The 13,438-nt window shown below is 38.6% G+C and overlaps 1 long non-coding RNA gene across 1 annotated transcript in view; it reads right to left on the bottom strand.

The window, feature by feature from the left end:
• Positions 1-3,848: 3,848 nt before the first annotated feature.
• Positions 3,849-13,438, bottom strand: part of LOC131383065 (uncharacterized) — a 42,935-nt gene continuing 33,345 nt past the window's right edge. The window contains exons 3-4 of the long non-coding RNA XR_009212787.1: positions 5,550-5,604; positions 3,849-4,416 (exon numbers count right to left, since the gene is read on the bottom strand). This is a non-coding gene — a long non-coding RNA (uncharacterized LOC131383065). The remainder of the gene's footprint in view (positions 4,417-5,549; positions 5,605-13,438) is intronic.

The raw sequence follows: 13,438 nt of genomic DNA, 5'->3' as shown, positions 1-13,438 counted from the left end.
ACGGCTGCAAATTCTGTGACATTCTTCCCATTGAGAGGTGTGGTCTCCATTCCTCCCTCTTGAGCCTTGACAAGCTTGTGAAATCTTAGGCCAGTAGAGTATGACAGAAGGAATGCTAAGTGATTTCCAGAACTGGGGCATAAAGGGCCATACAGCTTCTGCCCCATTTGCTGGAAAATTCTTCTTGGAGACTTCAGCCTGAGTCTGTCATGCTGGAAAGAAGTGGGGTAGGCACTCCTGTTGCCAGTCTTGACTGAGTCCAGGCTTCCAGTCATCCATCCATCCCTAATGATAGGGACAAGAGGCAGGGAAATTCTGGGCAGAAGAGGATGGGTCCCCAGCAAGGGCCCTACCCTCAAGCCTGGAACCACGGCCCAAAGTGAGAATATACATCTCTGTTTTCCCACTCAAATGTTGACATTTCCAAACCCACCCATGGCCCACCCCACCCCTCATCATGTGTCCATAAAAATCCTAGGCTCTGCCAGCAGAGAGAGAAGAGGAAAAACAGTTGGACATCAGAGACTATGGTTGAATATTGGAGAGAAGCATTTGACTTCAGAGGGACAGCTTGAAGGGGTAGCTTCAGAGAGAAGTCCAACCTGGACAACTGGACTCCAGGGGAAGATTACCTTCCTGCTCCATCCCCTATCCAGCTCCCGTTCCCACTGAGAGCCACTTTCACCAGCAATAAAATCCCCCACCTTTACCATCTTCAACTCATTTATGTGAGCTAATTCCTCCTGAATGCTAGACAAGAACTTGGGTGCCAAGAGGGTGCATGCAAAAGGTGTCACACTGACCCTACACTGAGCTGCTAACATATAAGCTGTCCGCGGACAGCAAAGGTAAAGGAGTGCTGACTGTAACACTTCTTCTGGGGCTTAAGGGGAAGTGCCCCCCCGCTAGATGCTGCTGCAGGCCAGCCCTCACGGAGTTGTGCTCCTGCTGGTGCCCAGAAGCACTTGCCCTGGCTCCTGCACCCGCATGCTCCTTCCTGCGAGGGGTTGAGCACAGTAGGCTCCATTGAGTGAAGTTTGCCCCTGCTGTTGCTGAAGCAGCTGGCTAGCTCCAGCACCCGCACTCTAGTTCCTGCCCGCAAAGCTGTCAGGGGAAATTTCCTGCTTCACTGCCAAGAATACAGACATGTGAGTGAAACTCACGTGGACCATCCTAACCAGTCCATTTTCCAGCTGAATACCTTCAAGCAAACAGAAAATTCCTCTAAGGAAACGCTTTGGAAATCCTGACCCACAAAATCTTGAGGTGCTATTCCAACCACAAAGTTTTAGGAAATTTGTTTTCTAGCAATAACCAGAACAATTACTTCCTAAGTTAAATAGCCATTGATCAGTACCCCACTATTAGGCAGGGTAGTTCATCTGACAGACAAGAAATGACTTACAAAGTCACAGAGTAATGCAGGATGTTTTAGTCCATTCTGTGCTGCTATAGCAGAATATCTGAGACTGAGTAATTCATAAAGAACAGAAACTTACTATCTCATATTTCTGGATACTGGGAAGTCCAAGATGAAGTTACCAGCAATTGGTCTGGTGAGGACCTTCTCGCTACATCCTCATATGGCAGAAGACAAAAGGCAAGAGAGAGTGAACCCACTCCTGAAGCCTTTTTAATAACAGTATTAATCCATTCATGAGGATGGAGCCCTCATAACCTAAACACTTCCTGGTAACCACTACCTCCTAACACTGCTGCATTGGAGATTAAGTTTCCAATATATAAATTTCGGGAACATATTCCAACCACAGCTCGGGGTAGAGCCTGATTCCAACTATCACTGAGAACTGTGTGTTTTTTCTTCACTATGCCATCTTTTCTTGTTGGTCATAAAATTTTCAAACAAGCATCTTAAAATAACTAAGTCCATTGGCTTTCAAACTGTGTTCTCTGGAGCTTGAGAGTTCAAAAAAAGGTCACTGAAGACTCATGCTAGGAGAGGAAGCAGTGCAGGATAGTCAACAAAGAGTGGGAGGGTTTCTGATCTTGTTTGAAACCAAATGTGTTCTCCTTCTAATAGTTGTATAAAGATGCTGATATTCCTCGTAAGAAATCTTGTTAATATAATGCCCCCCTTACTAAAACAAAAGCAAACAGATAAAAATATTTTTGAAGTAGTATTCCAGTCCAAGAGATTCATTTTAAAATTTAAAAGCCATGACCTGATAAACAAAGCATCTTGTCCAGTGTTATATTGTTGACCAATTTGGTCTTATGATTAATATTCCAGTGATTTTGCCATGTTTATATAATCTGCCTTTGTCATGCATATTAGCAAGACTCAGGACTGATAGGAGTCACTTTATCCAACCAATATTTATTGAACACCATGCCAGTGTCCACACCAGGTGAAGTATTGAGCATGATGGTCATGGTCATCGATGTGATTGGGGTTATAACTTGATAGGTAATAATTTTCAACCAATAATCCATTTGTTTCCTTTCTATAAGTAGCTTCAGCTTCTGTCCCCATCTTATTCCTAACAGGAACTATCAACAGAGAAAACATCAAAAGCCATATGATTTAGTCTCTTGCAGAGGACGGGAGTTAAGTTGTGATAGAGGAATGGGAAGGAATTAGGGAACTATAACAATCCAGAAGCATGAACAATTAGGTACCAAATAAGCAGAGTAGTACTGTTTCTATAAGAGCACAAGTAACATAGACTTTTGAAATTGCTACAAAATTGCCAAAATGATTTTTAAAGAAGTTTACTCACTTCTTCGTGTTATTTTATTTTGTTTAAGAATATTGCTTTAATTATTCCATGAATTTTTTTCAAGCACTACGCTTTTCAAGAAGCATTTTATATAACATTCTATTTAAAGATCAAACTAAACACAAGTAGGAATGTGAGAAAGGTTTTGAAAAATAAATAAGCCACTTGAGAGAGTATATTGACGTGGGTAATTTCTGAGGTTCTTTAGGTATAGAGATAGTTGATCAAAATAGGTCATTAATTCAGTTATAAAAATTCAGTCCCTTCAGACAAATCACTTGTAAAACTTGTGAACCAAAGAACTCTAATGATTGAATTAACACAGTGGAGTCTTTATTTTTAAAGGTGCAAGAGGGATATTTTAAACTTTCTATTTTCATTTTAATTTAAATATATAAAGGCTGTGCTTCAACTCTTGAGAAATTCTAGCTATAGGAACAACCTTTCCAAATCATTTTCTTCTTTAAAAAAATTCTAGTTTTAGCAAAAGCATCTTCAGTTTATCCACAAACCATTTACTTTTCATAATCCATAATTTAAACCAGAAAGTGCTTTTCTTTTTTAATAGAGAAAGCTAATTTATCTGACATTGTCGTCATGGAATAGTGTGTTGCAACAAGCTAAAATTCTAGAGAGAATTTTTTTTTTTTTTTTGAAGTGGAGTCTTGCTCTGTCTCCCAGGCTGGAGTGCAGTGGTGCGATCTCAGGTCACTGCAAGCTTCACCTCTGGGGTTCACCCATTCTCCTGCCTTAGCTTCCCGAGTAGCTGGGACTACAGGCACCTGCCACCACGCCTGGCTAATTTTTTGTATTTTTAGTAGAGACGGGGTTTCACCATGTTAGCCAGGATGGTCTTGATCTCCTGACCTTGTGATCCGCCTGCCTCGGCCTCCCAAAGTGCTGAGATTACAGGCGTGAGCCACTGCCCCCGGCCAATCATTTTTATTATAGATGAATTATTTGTTTTTACATCTGTAAAATACAAGCAAAAATATGTCACACAAATGTATGCTGATGATTATTTAATCTTTGGTGTTCACATAGCATAGCTGCATCACCTTGTAAACATTTATTCTCACTGTCTGCAATAATATTTACAAATGATGACAAATATTGGGCTGGATCTCTAATAACGCACTGACAAAACTTTGAGGAAGCTTTTAAAATCAATCTTTTAAATGAGATTTTACTTTCATTTGTCTAAAACACATCTTAAAAACAACAACACACACACACATAGTTACATATACAGTCTCTTACTTTTGACGGTTTGGCTTACAATTTTTTGACTTTACAGTGGGTTTGTTAGTACATAACCTCACCCTGAGTACTTATTTATCTCTCCAAATCAGAGCTGAACTCTTTGTGATTATGGCCTGAAACTTGACTTCTTGAAGCTCTGTATAACAAGCTACTAACACAGTAGTCCAACTGAAAGACAGCACTCAATAAATGTTTATCAAGAAAATATATAATAGACAGTGTTTCATAGCAGTTTACTCATATTGATTAGTTTTGTTTTGTTTTTCACAACAACCTTATGAATGAGGAAACTCAACTAAAAAATTGAGGCTTAGAATATGTGTCACTTCCACAGCCACGGTATTACGTGGAGGAACCAGAACTCAGCTCTTCTGACTGAATCCTATCTTCTTTTCACTCCTCGACCCTACGCCTCTCACAGAAAGAGAAAAAAAAGGAAAGAAAAAAAGCTTTGAGCAGTTTTGTTGTGTGGTTACTCTGGCAAATTAAACGTGTTAGAGTGTGTTAGGTCATTCTTACATTCATTTATTCTCCAGCACTGTGCCTTTTTCATTTGCCTCACAATATTTATTACACTTTGCAATTTCATACCTATGTGCATATTTATTTGTTTGTTGTCTATTTCTCCTACTAGACTGTAGGGGTAGGGAGCAGTTTGGTTTAACTGACAGTGTGTGTTACCCAGAGCCCAGCCCAGTGCCCTACACATAGTGGATATAGGGAAGTTGAATTTTTTCCCTCTGAAGGTTCAAGTCAAAATCTACTGAAGTGAATTGATACTGGATCAACAGGAGAAAAGACATACAAATTTATTATTGCACATATGGACACAGGAATATTGCAAATATGAGACTCAAAGAAGAGCCAGATGATTGAAGTTTTTATACCAATACAGGAGGTAATAGAAGCTGAGAACCTGGTAACAGGTTATATGAGGCAGAGGGGAGAAAAGGTGTGGTGAACAAAGGCTGTCATGGTATGCAGATGAAACCTCACAGGTAGCAGCCATCAGAAAGAATAGATGGTAGTCTGTGACAGCAGTTTCTCTGTTGGAACTTTTAAAAGTGTCAGACATTTAGTCTTCTTTTTCTGTGATTTAAACTTTCCTAGATCTGGATAAGAAGACCCCTCAGAAAGCCTCTGTCTCTGCTGTTTACTTCACTAATATAGATTTTTCTCTACAGATGCAAATCTGCCTTACAAAGGACTGTTTTTAGAGCTGTTTCTGTGTGTGCAACTCATCTGAATATCCATTCAAAATGTGCCAAATAACTATATTTTGGGGTAGCATATTTTGGTTTCCTTCCTGGGCACTTGTTAAATATTTTTTGAGTATTTGTTGAATGTTACAGAAATCATATCCATTCTGTCCTTCATCTCTAAGCTACAATAGTATTAGGAAACACATTTCTCCTCAGGAGGAGGGGGAACTGAGTAAAGGGCACAGCCAGCACCAGAACCAAGTCCCTAGGGTTCTACCCTGTATACTAACCATATTCTCAGAGCCAAGTCACTGACATTCAGTCTCAAATATTCACCTTTTACCTAATTAAGATGTTGTTTCCAATAGAATATGACATCTCCTTCCACAATTGACTTTCTAAATAGGAAAAATAAAGTTTAGAATTCTTCTTATTAATTCAGAGATGCTTCCTTTAATTGTTTTAAACTTTTTATTTAATTTTGAAAGTAAAACATGCAGGGATACAAAACTGTTACAAATAATATATAAAATATAACTTTTCCCCAAACCTGGGCCCATTTCCAAAGCAAGCCTCTTTTCAGGTTTTTTTTTTTTTTTGAGATGGAGTCTCGCTCTGTCGCCCAGGCGGGAGTGCAGTGGCGTGGTCTTGGCTCACTGCAAGCTCCGCCTCCTGGGTTCACACCATTCTCCTGCCTCAGCCTCCTGAGTAGCTGGGACTACAAACGCCCGCCACCTCGCCAGGCTAATTTTTTGTATTTTTAGTAGAGATGGGGTTTCACCGTTTTAGCCAGCATGGTCTCGATCTCCTGACCTCGTGATCCGCCTGCCTCGGCCTCCCTAAGAGCTGGGATTACAGGCGTGAGCCACCATGCCTGGACTCTTTTCAGTTTTTGTACATCTTTTCAGAAACATTTTATTTATTTACTTCTGTGTGTATACGGGGAGGAGGGATGTGTGTGTGTGTGTGTTTTCAAGGTAAGTGCTTTTAAAGTGTAATGTAAGTATGTATCTTTTAAACATCAAATTTTAGTATATAGCTACAAAATATGGCAGAAATCTAAGAAGTTGTTACTAGATACCATTCCCAAGCTTTTCTCTCTCAATTACTTTAGTAAGAGAAATCTAAGCACCCTTCACAAACAAAATAAAAACTATTGTCTTAAGGTAAAAAACCCTAAAGCATTACTTTAAAAGTTTTTATTTTCCTTACTTGTAGTTAACATTCTGTATTAGTCCATTCTCATGCTGTTAATAGAGACATTCCTCAGACTGGGTAATTAAGAGGTTTAATTGACTCACAGTTCAGCATGGCTGGGGAGGTGTCAGGAAACTTACAATCATGGCAGAAGGGGAAGCAAATATGTCCTTCTTCACATGGCAGGAGGAAGGAGAAGTGCTGAGCTAAAGGTGGGAAAGCCCCTTATAAAACCATCAGATACTGGAAAACGCACTCACTGTCATGAGAACAGCAGCATGGGGGTAGCCACCTCCATGATTCAATCACCTCCCACCGAGTCCCTCCCACAACACGTGGGGATTATGGGAACCACAATACAAGATGAAATTTGTGTGGGGACACAGTCAAACCATATCACCTTCCCTTAATTTCAGTCCTTTCCACTCACTTGAATAAAATATTCTCCAAAATACCTGCAAGTGAAAAACTACATGATGTAGTGGAAAGAAGAGTGAAGTTAAAGTCCAATTTGGGCTGATCCTAAAACAGGATTAAGAAGTTATTATAAAATTCTCTTGTGAAAGTCACTGAACTTCTCTCCACTTTCATGTTCTTGTCTATAAAGTGAGAATAAGAATTTCTTCTCTACATATCTTATAAGATATTGTGGAAATCAAATCAGACTATACAGTTTTTGTGCTTGGAATATAGAACATGTATTCAAAGAATTTTCAAGACCAGCTTATGACCTCTTTAGTTCCAGCATTCATATCAAGTTCATGCTGGTGTCCTTAACAAAGTGACATTTGGGAAGGGATGCATGAAAAGTGTCTTAGAGTTCACATACTATTTTGGTACAGTGTGTTGCCTTAAGCATTTACAAAGACCAAGTGCAACCTGCCAATTTTGCTGAGGATCATCAATTCTGGTATAGCTCTCCCTAAGATTTTTGAGAAATGAATAAATTTCTAAACAATTCTTAAAAAAGAAAACGTTTACATGAAGAAAACCAATAATTGTACAGTAACACCTTTAAGTAGGGTGATGTTATAACTTATTATCCAAACCAAGACACTCTTGAGAGGGAAAGAAGATATACTACAGGACAGCAAGAGTAAACCAGGACTGTCCTGAGAAAACCTTAACATAGGGTCACCCAACCTGAAATGCTACCCTCCCTCTAGCAGAGTGAGTCAAGTTCATAACCATCGTTGAAGGACCTGATTTGCTGACCTGTCCAGCTGCTCCTTCCTTAAGCTTTAGAGCTTAGTCTGTGCAAGCTTTTCAGTGCTCCCTGAGGAAATGAGAAGAATTAGGAAATGATTATGAGATTTTTATAAAACTAAACTGATTCCATTTAAAGATTTGTTTCTTTTACTCTGAGAATATGTCTCTTCCACTTTTTTTGGTACTTAAATATAATTTCAAGTGTGCATAGTCACTTTTTTTATTTTTATTTTTCAATGTCAGTTCCAGGTTAGAATGTATGTATTCAACTACAAGGAACAACAACCTGCTAAAATAGGTCTAATAAAAAGTTTGGGAGTAGAAGAGCAAGGGCTGCTATAAGTGTTCAGTGATGTTATCAAAGACCCAGGCTCCATCTATATGTCTAGTCTACCATCCACAGCACGATGCCTTCCTCCCTCTTGGTAGCAAGACAGCTGCTACAAGTCCAAGCATCACATCGAAGCTCCAGAAAGAAAGAAGCAGGGAAAGGCAAGGGCCTTCTATTCATAATGTTTAGTATAGTTTAGTTTAGTTTTAATTTGATAACGGAAGACCTCCACAGTAATTGGACAGAACAGGGTCAGATGACAATCTTTAGACCAATCACTGACCAGGAGACATCATGACAGCAAAAGAGCTCTTTTCAAAACAAATTGCAAATCATGTCTTCAAATCCTCCAGCAGTTTCCCATTGTAGGTAGAGTAAAAGCCAAAGTGTAGTGGGCCTACACAATCTGACCTCCTCCTACTCAGCTTCTGTGTTACCTGTCTGACTGGGCCTCTTTCTGTTTTCCCCCTCTCTGTTCCAAACATCCAAACAAGAGAAACATCCTGGCTTCTTTGCTGGTCTTTGAACACACCCAGGCTGACTTTTCCTCAAGGCCTTCCAGCCTCCAGATACTGGCATGACTCACTCCTTTCTCCTAGGGGTCCCCTCTAACCATCCTATGTAAAAGAACCACTATCCCTGACGTCTCAATGCATCATTTCCTAGCTCACCTTGCTTAATTGTTCTCCCTAGCCCACCTTCTGAAGTAGTCTCTTGGCTTATGTACTTAGCTATCATTCATCTCCTCTCACTAAAATATAAGCTCCTTGAGGGCAAGAGCTTTGTCTGTTTCATTCGGTGCTGTATCCTTAATGCTTACAATTATGCCTGATTCATAGTAAGTACTCAATTAACAATTGTTGAATAAATGAATGAATTACCGCACTAGTCTAAAGTCTCATGATTCACCCTTAGGGTTGAAGAAGAGACCAATCTCTCCTATGGTCAGGGATCTGTCCTGTCTAACTGAACAGGTCTGACTATTAGCAAGGAAGAGAAGGAGGGAATGGCTACTGAGTAGGTAGCTTGTAGCGACTGCCACAACATTCTTACTTGGGAAGTTGAAACAGTAGAAAGCTTCTGTTGGTTCTACCCCATTTTTAAAATAACTAAAACCAAAATTATAGTATCTAGAAAACTTCCTGGTAACCAACATTATTGCCACTCTATCTTTTCACCTTTGCCCTTCAACAGGACTAGTGACCTTGGTCCTCTCCCCTTCTGCACTGGATGGTCCTTCCAGGTATGTGACACTTCTTAGCTGTCAGCCTTCTCTGCGTTGACTCCCTGAGAGCTTCCACTTCCCAGAGCTACCCTGTGGGCAGTTCCTTTTCCACACCCCAATTCCCACCTAATGTGGAAGATAGAACCCAAAAAAATAAGGCGCTCTCCTGTGCATCTTGATTGTAAATTCCTAAGAAGCAAACCATTAATAATGGCTTATAGCAGGGCTTTGAAACAAAATATATTAGAAGGCACATGCAAGAAAACATTTAGTAACAAAATAATTTCAAAATTATTTAAGTAGAATTCTTAGAAGATAAATTCTCATTCTCTTTATTTACTGATTAGAATCAAGATATCAAGATTTTAGTCCTTGGTCAGCAACTGCCACCGGAAATGTAATTAGATTCGAAATAACACATTCTAAATTTATCTTTTAACTCTCACAAATTGTATTCCGCCTCTAAACTTTATCCCTGAGCCTCCACTCCTTCTCCCTGGGTTGTTCGAAACTTGCATTTACCTTTATGATTAACCTCAAAAACTTCTGTTTTTAAAGCAAAATGGTGATCTAATGCCAAGAAACTGGGAGCATGGTGCCGGATTCTGTGTTGCATAATTTCGAGAGTGGATGTACCCACAATGTGGAGAACAGTCAGCAGAGTTGTGGGTGGGAAACAAGAGAAAGGAGGACAGATTCCCCTGTCCCCAGCATGCATGGAACATCTGTACTTTCCATTTCCATATTAAATGGAAAGTCAGGCTCACCACAGCGTGGTAAACCAACTTCTGAGGTATAATTGCGTAGTTAATATTCAAAAGAAATAGTATACTCTGTAAAAACAAACAATTTTCTCTTGGCAAGTGGGACTTTACTTTTGAAATTGTATGTAAGATTAAATAACCACTTAGCATTATTTCAGCATTGAGTTTCAAAACAGACCTAAAGGTGTTTTGTACTCATTTGGTCTTAATAATTAACAGGGAGGTGGCCCTTTCATCCCCCGTTCCCTGCTTGGTGCCCCAGGTGCATGTACGCATGGACATGTGTGGTGGGCATACGTTCATTAAACTAAGAATTGAGTGCCTATGAGTGGGCACTCTAGGTGGAGATGATGGTGTTCAAGATCCATGGGGACCCTCCTTTCCCAGAGCTTACATTGTGATGGGAAGTGACAGTAAATAACCATCATACATGCAGAAAAATATCAGATATAGATGAATGACAGGTTCTACAATAAAGGGATATATGTACACTCCCTTGCATGCACATACTCCCCAGCCCCTAACACATGCTATGTTTGGATGTTCAGATAATATGTCTAGGGTTTAATAACACTTTTTCCCCACTTTAATGCATGTTCTTTCTTGAAATTTGGAGGAAAAAAAAACCTATAATGAAAAAAAAATCATCACCACTAATCCCACCATACAGAAGTACTGGATACCTCCTATGTGCCCTGCAAATCCACTCTCCTGCCTTCTTCACTCTGTGTTGTGCCCTCGGAGCCTGATCTGTAGGGGCTGCATCAACCAGCTTCCTTGCCTTGTGCCTTCCTGTTGGGCTTGGACAATGGGAGGCACCAGCAGGAGAGTGGGGGGGTGGAGGAGAGAGACTGGGGTATTTACTCTCCTTGTTCACTCCCTGCTGCATCTGTCTATGAAAGGGCTCCTGTCAGACAGCCCACTCCACACAGCCACCCACTCGGGTTCTGGCAATCTCTCTCTTTAAATCCTTCTCACATCTTTGTAAAATGTTCCTTTATTAAATGCTTTTCAAAATACCTAGTCTGAGTGTGCTAACCATATCCTGTCAGGAACCTGACTCAAAGACCAGAGATAATATCTTGTATATTTATTTTCTAATATGTTTCTAGTAACAAATATTTATAGTTTAGCTCATGCTTTTGTCACTTAATGTTATATTGCAAACATTTTGCCATATTATTAAATATTATTTAAAAAGATTACTTGCATGGTAATATTTATTCCATTCATAATTTAAGCCTTTATGATTATTGAACACTTGGATTATTTCTAACTTATTATTATATAAACAACCGTGATGAATACGCTTATTTGTATTTTTATTCTGTTTAAATAGATATTTCCCTACACTGAGGCTATGAACACATTCTTCTATATTGTCTTCCAAAAGCTTTATTGTTTTGTCTTTCATATTTAGACCTACAATATAACTTGTAGTTGATCTTTCTTCTATATAGACACTCAGGCTGTCCCAGCACCATCTATTTAAATGACCATCCTTTGTCCATTGCTCTGTAATGCCGCCTTTTTCATAAATTAGATATCTGTCTATGCATAGATCCATTTCTGGGCTTTAGTCTATTTCATTGGTCTGTCTAATCTTGTGACAATACCAGACCATTTTAATTAATATAACTTTACAATAAGTCTTGATATCTAGCAAAATAGATCCTTTCACCAAGTTCTTTCTTTTCAAAATTGTCTTGATTATTCTTTTATTTCTTTAAGAGCATAGGGAGTGCTGGGAGGGTTTTTCTATTTTGTTTTTATTTTTTTTTTAATAAACATAGTAATATTGGTTTTTTGAAAGGGTATAGTTCTGTGAATTTTGACACAAATATAGATTCATATAACCACCACCAAAGTCAGGATATAGATAGTCCTGCAACACCAAAAACATTCTCATGCTACCCCTTTGTAGTCATATTCTCCCTCAACCCCAACCCCTGGCAAACACTGGACTGTTTGCCATTGATAGAATTCTTTCTTCTTAAAAAGATCATATATATGGAATCATATAGCATGTAACCTTTTGAAATTGGCTCCTTTAACAATGTCTTTGATATACATTCAAGCGGCTGTATCAATAGTTTGGTTCCTTTTTGTTACTGAGTAGTATTCGATTGGATGTTTGTACCACTGTCTTGTTTATGCATTCACTCTTTGAAAGGTGAACCATAGTTTTGTTTACCTATTGACCCTTTGGGTGGTTTCCAATTTTAGCTATTATGAAGAGAACTGCTATAAACATTTGTATATAGATTTTTACTGGAACATAGGTTTTCATTCCATTTGGGTAAATACCTAGGAGTGAGATTGCTGGACCATTATGTTTAATTTTATGAGAAACTGCCAAACTCTTTTCCACAGTGGTTGTACCATTCTGTATTCCCACTGGCAACGTTGGAGAGTTTCAGTGGCAGAATATTTAGAGTTTCAGTGGCAGAACATTTAGAGTTTCAGTAGCAGAACATTTGATATTACCTTTTTTTAACCTTCTAATAGCCTTAAAGTGATATCTCATTTGTTTTAATTGGCATTTTCTACGTGTCTAACAATGTTGAGCATCTTTTCATGTGCATATTTGCCTTTTGTATATTTTTTGTGATGAAGTGTCTAGTCAAGTCTTTTGCTCATTTTTTAACTTAAGGAGTTTGCTTTCTTATTGTTGAATTTTATGCATACTGGATACAGGTCTTTTTTGTAGAATATGTGATTTGAAAATATTTTATCTTACTCTTTAACTTCTCTTTTCATTCTCTCAAGTTTCCTTCACAGAGAAAATATCTTTCAATTTTGATAAATAATCATTGATAAATTTTTCCTTTATGAATTATGCTTTTGGTATTTTATATATATATATATATATATATTAAATGGAAAGACAGGCTCACCACAGCATGATAAACCAACTTCTGAGGTGTATATATATAAAATATAGATATATATATTTTCCCTACTCCCAGGTCATGAAGATTGTTAACCTACATTTCATTCTAAAAGTGTTAGGTTAAATTATTCATTTAAAATTAATTTTTGAATAAAGTGAGAGGTTTAGGTCAAAATGATTTTGCATGATTTTGTTTTATTTTGGTTTTGCCTATGGATGTCAAGTTGCTCCAGCCCCTTTTGTTGAAAAGACTATCCTTTCATCAATGGATTTCTTTTGCACCTATGTCAAAAGTGTTATCTGCCTGAATATTCATGAATGGGAGACTACTGAGTAAATTATGCCACCACCACAAAATTGACTACTATGAGGTCATTGAAAGCAGAGTAAGAGAAGGAGGAGCTGGAGGAAGAAGAGGAAGAGATGGAGGAGGAGGAGGAAGGAAGAGGAAGGAGGAAGAATAATATACACATAAAGTTATCTACACATAAAATACCTGTGAAATTGGTTTTCTCTGGGGAAAGGAACTATCTGGGAAATGAGGTGGAAGGAAGATTTTCACTGCATTCCTTTTGGTGCCTTTTGAATTTAGTATTACATGCATGTATTACCC

Source organism: Hylobates moloch, unplaced genomic scaffold (assembly GCF_009828535.3).
Source record: "Hylobates moloch isolate HMO894 unplaced genomic scaffold, HMol_V3 SCAFFOLD_3, whole genome shotgun sequence".
Lineage (NCBI taxonomy): Eukaryota > Metazoa > Chordata > Mammalia > Primates > Hylobatidae > Hylobates > Hylobates moloch.
Note: the sequence above shows the minus strand (reverse complement) of the source record. Positions and strands in the feature narration are given on the sequence as shown.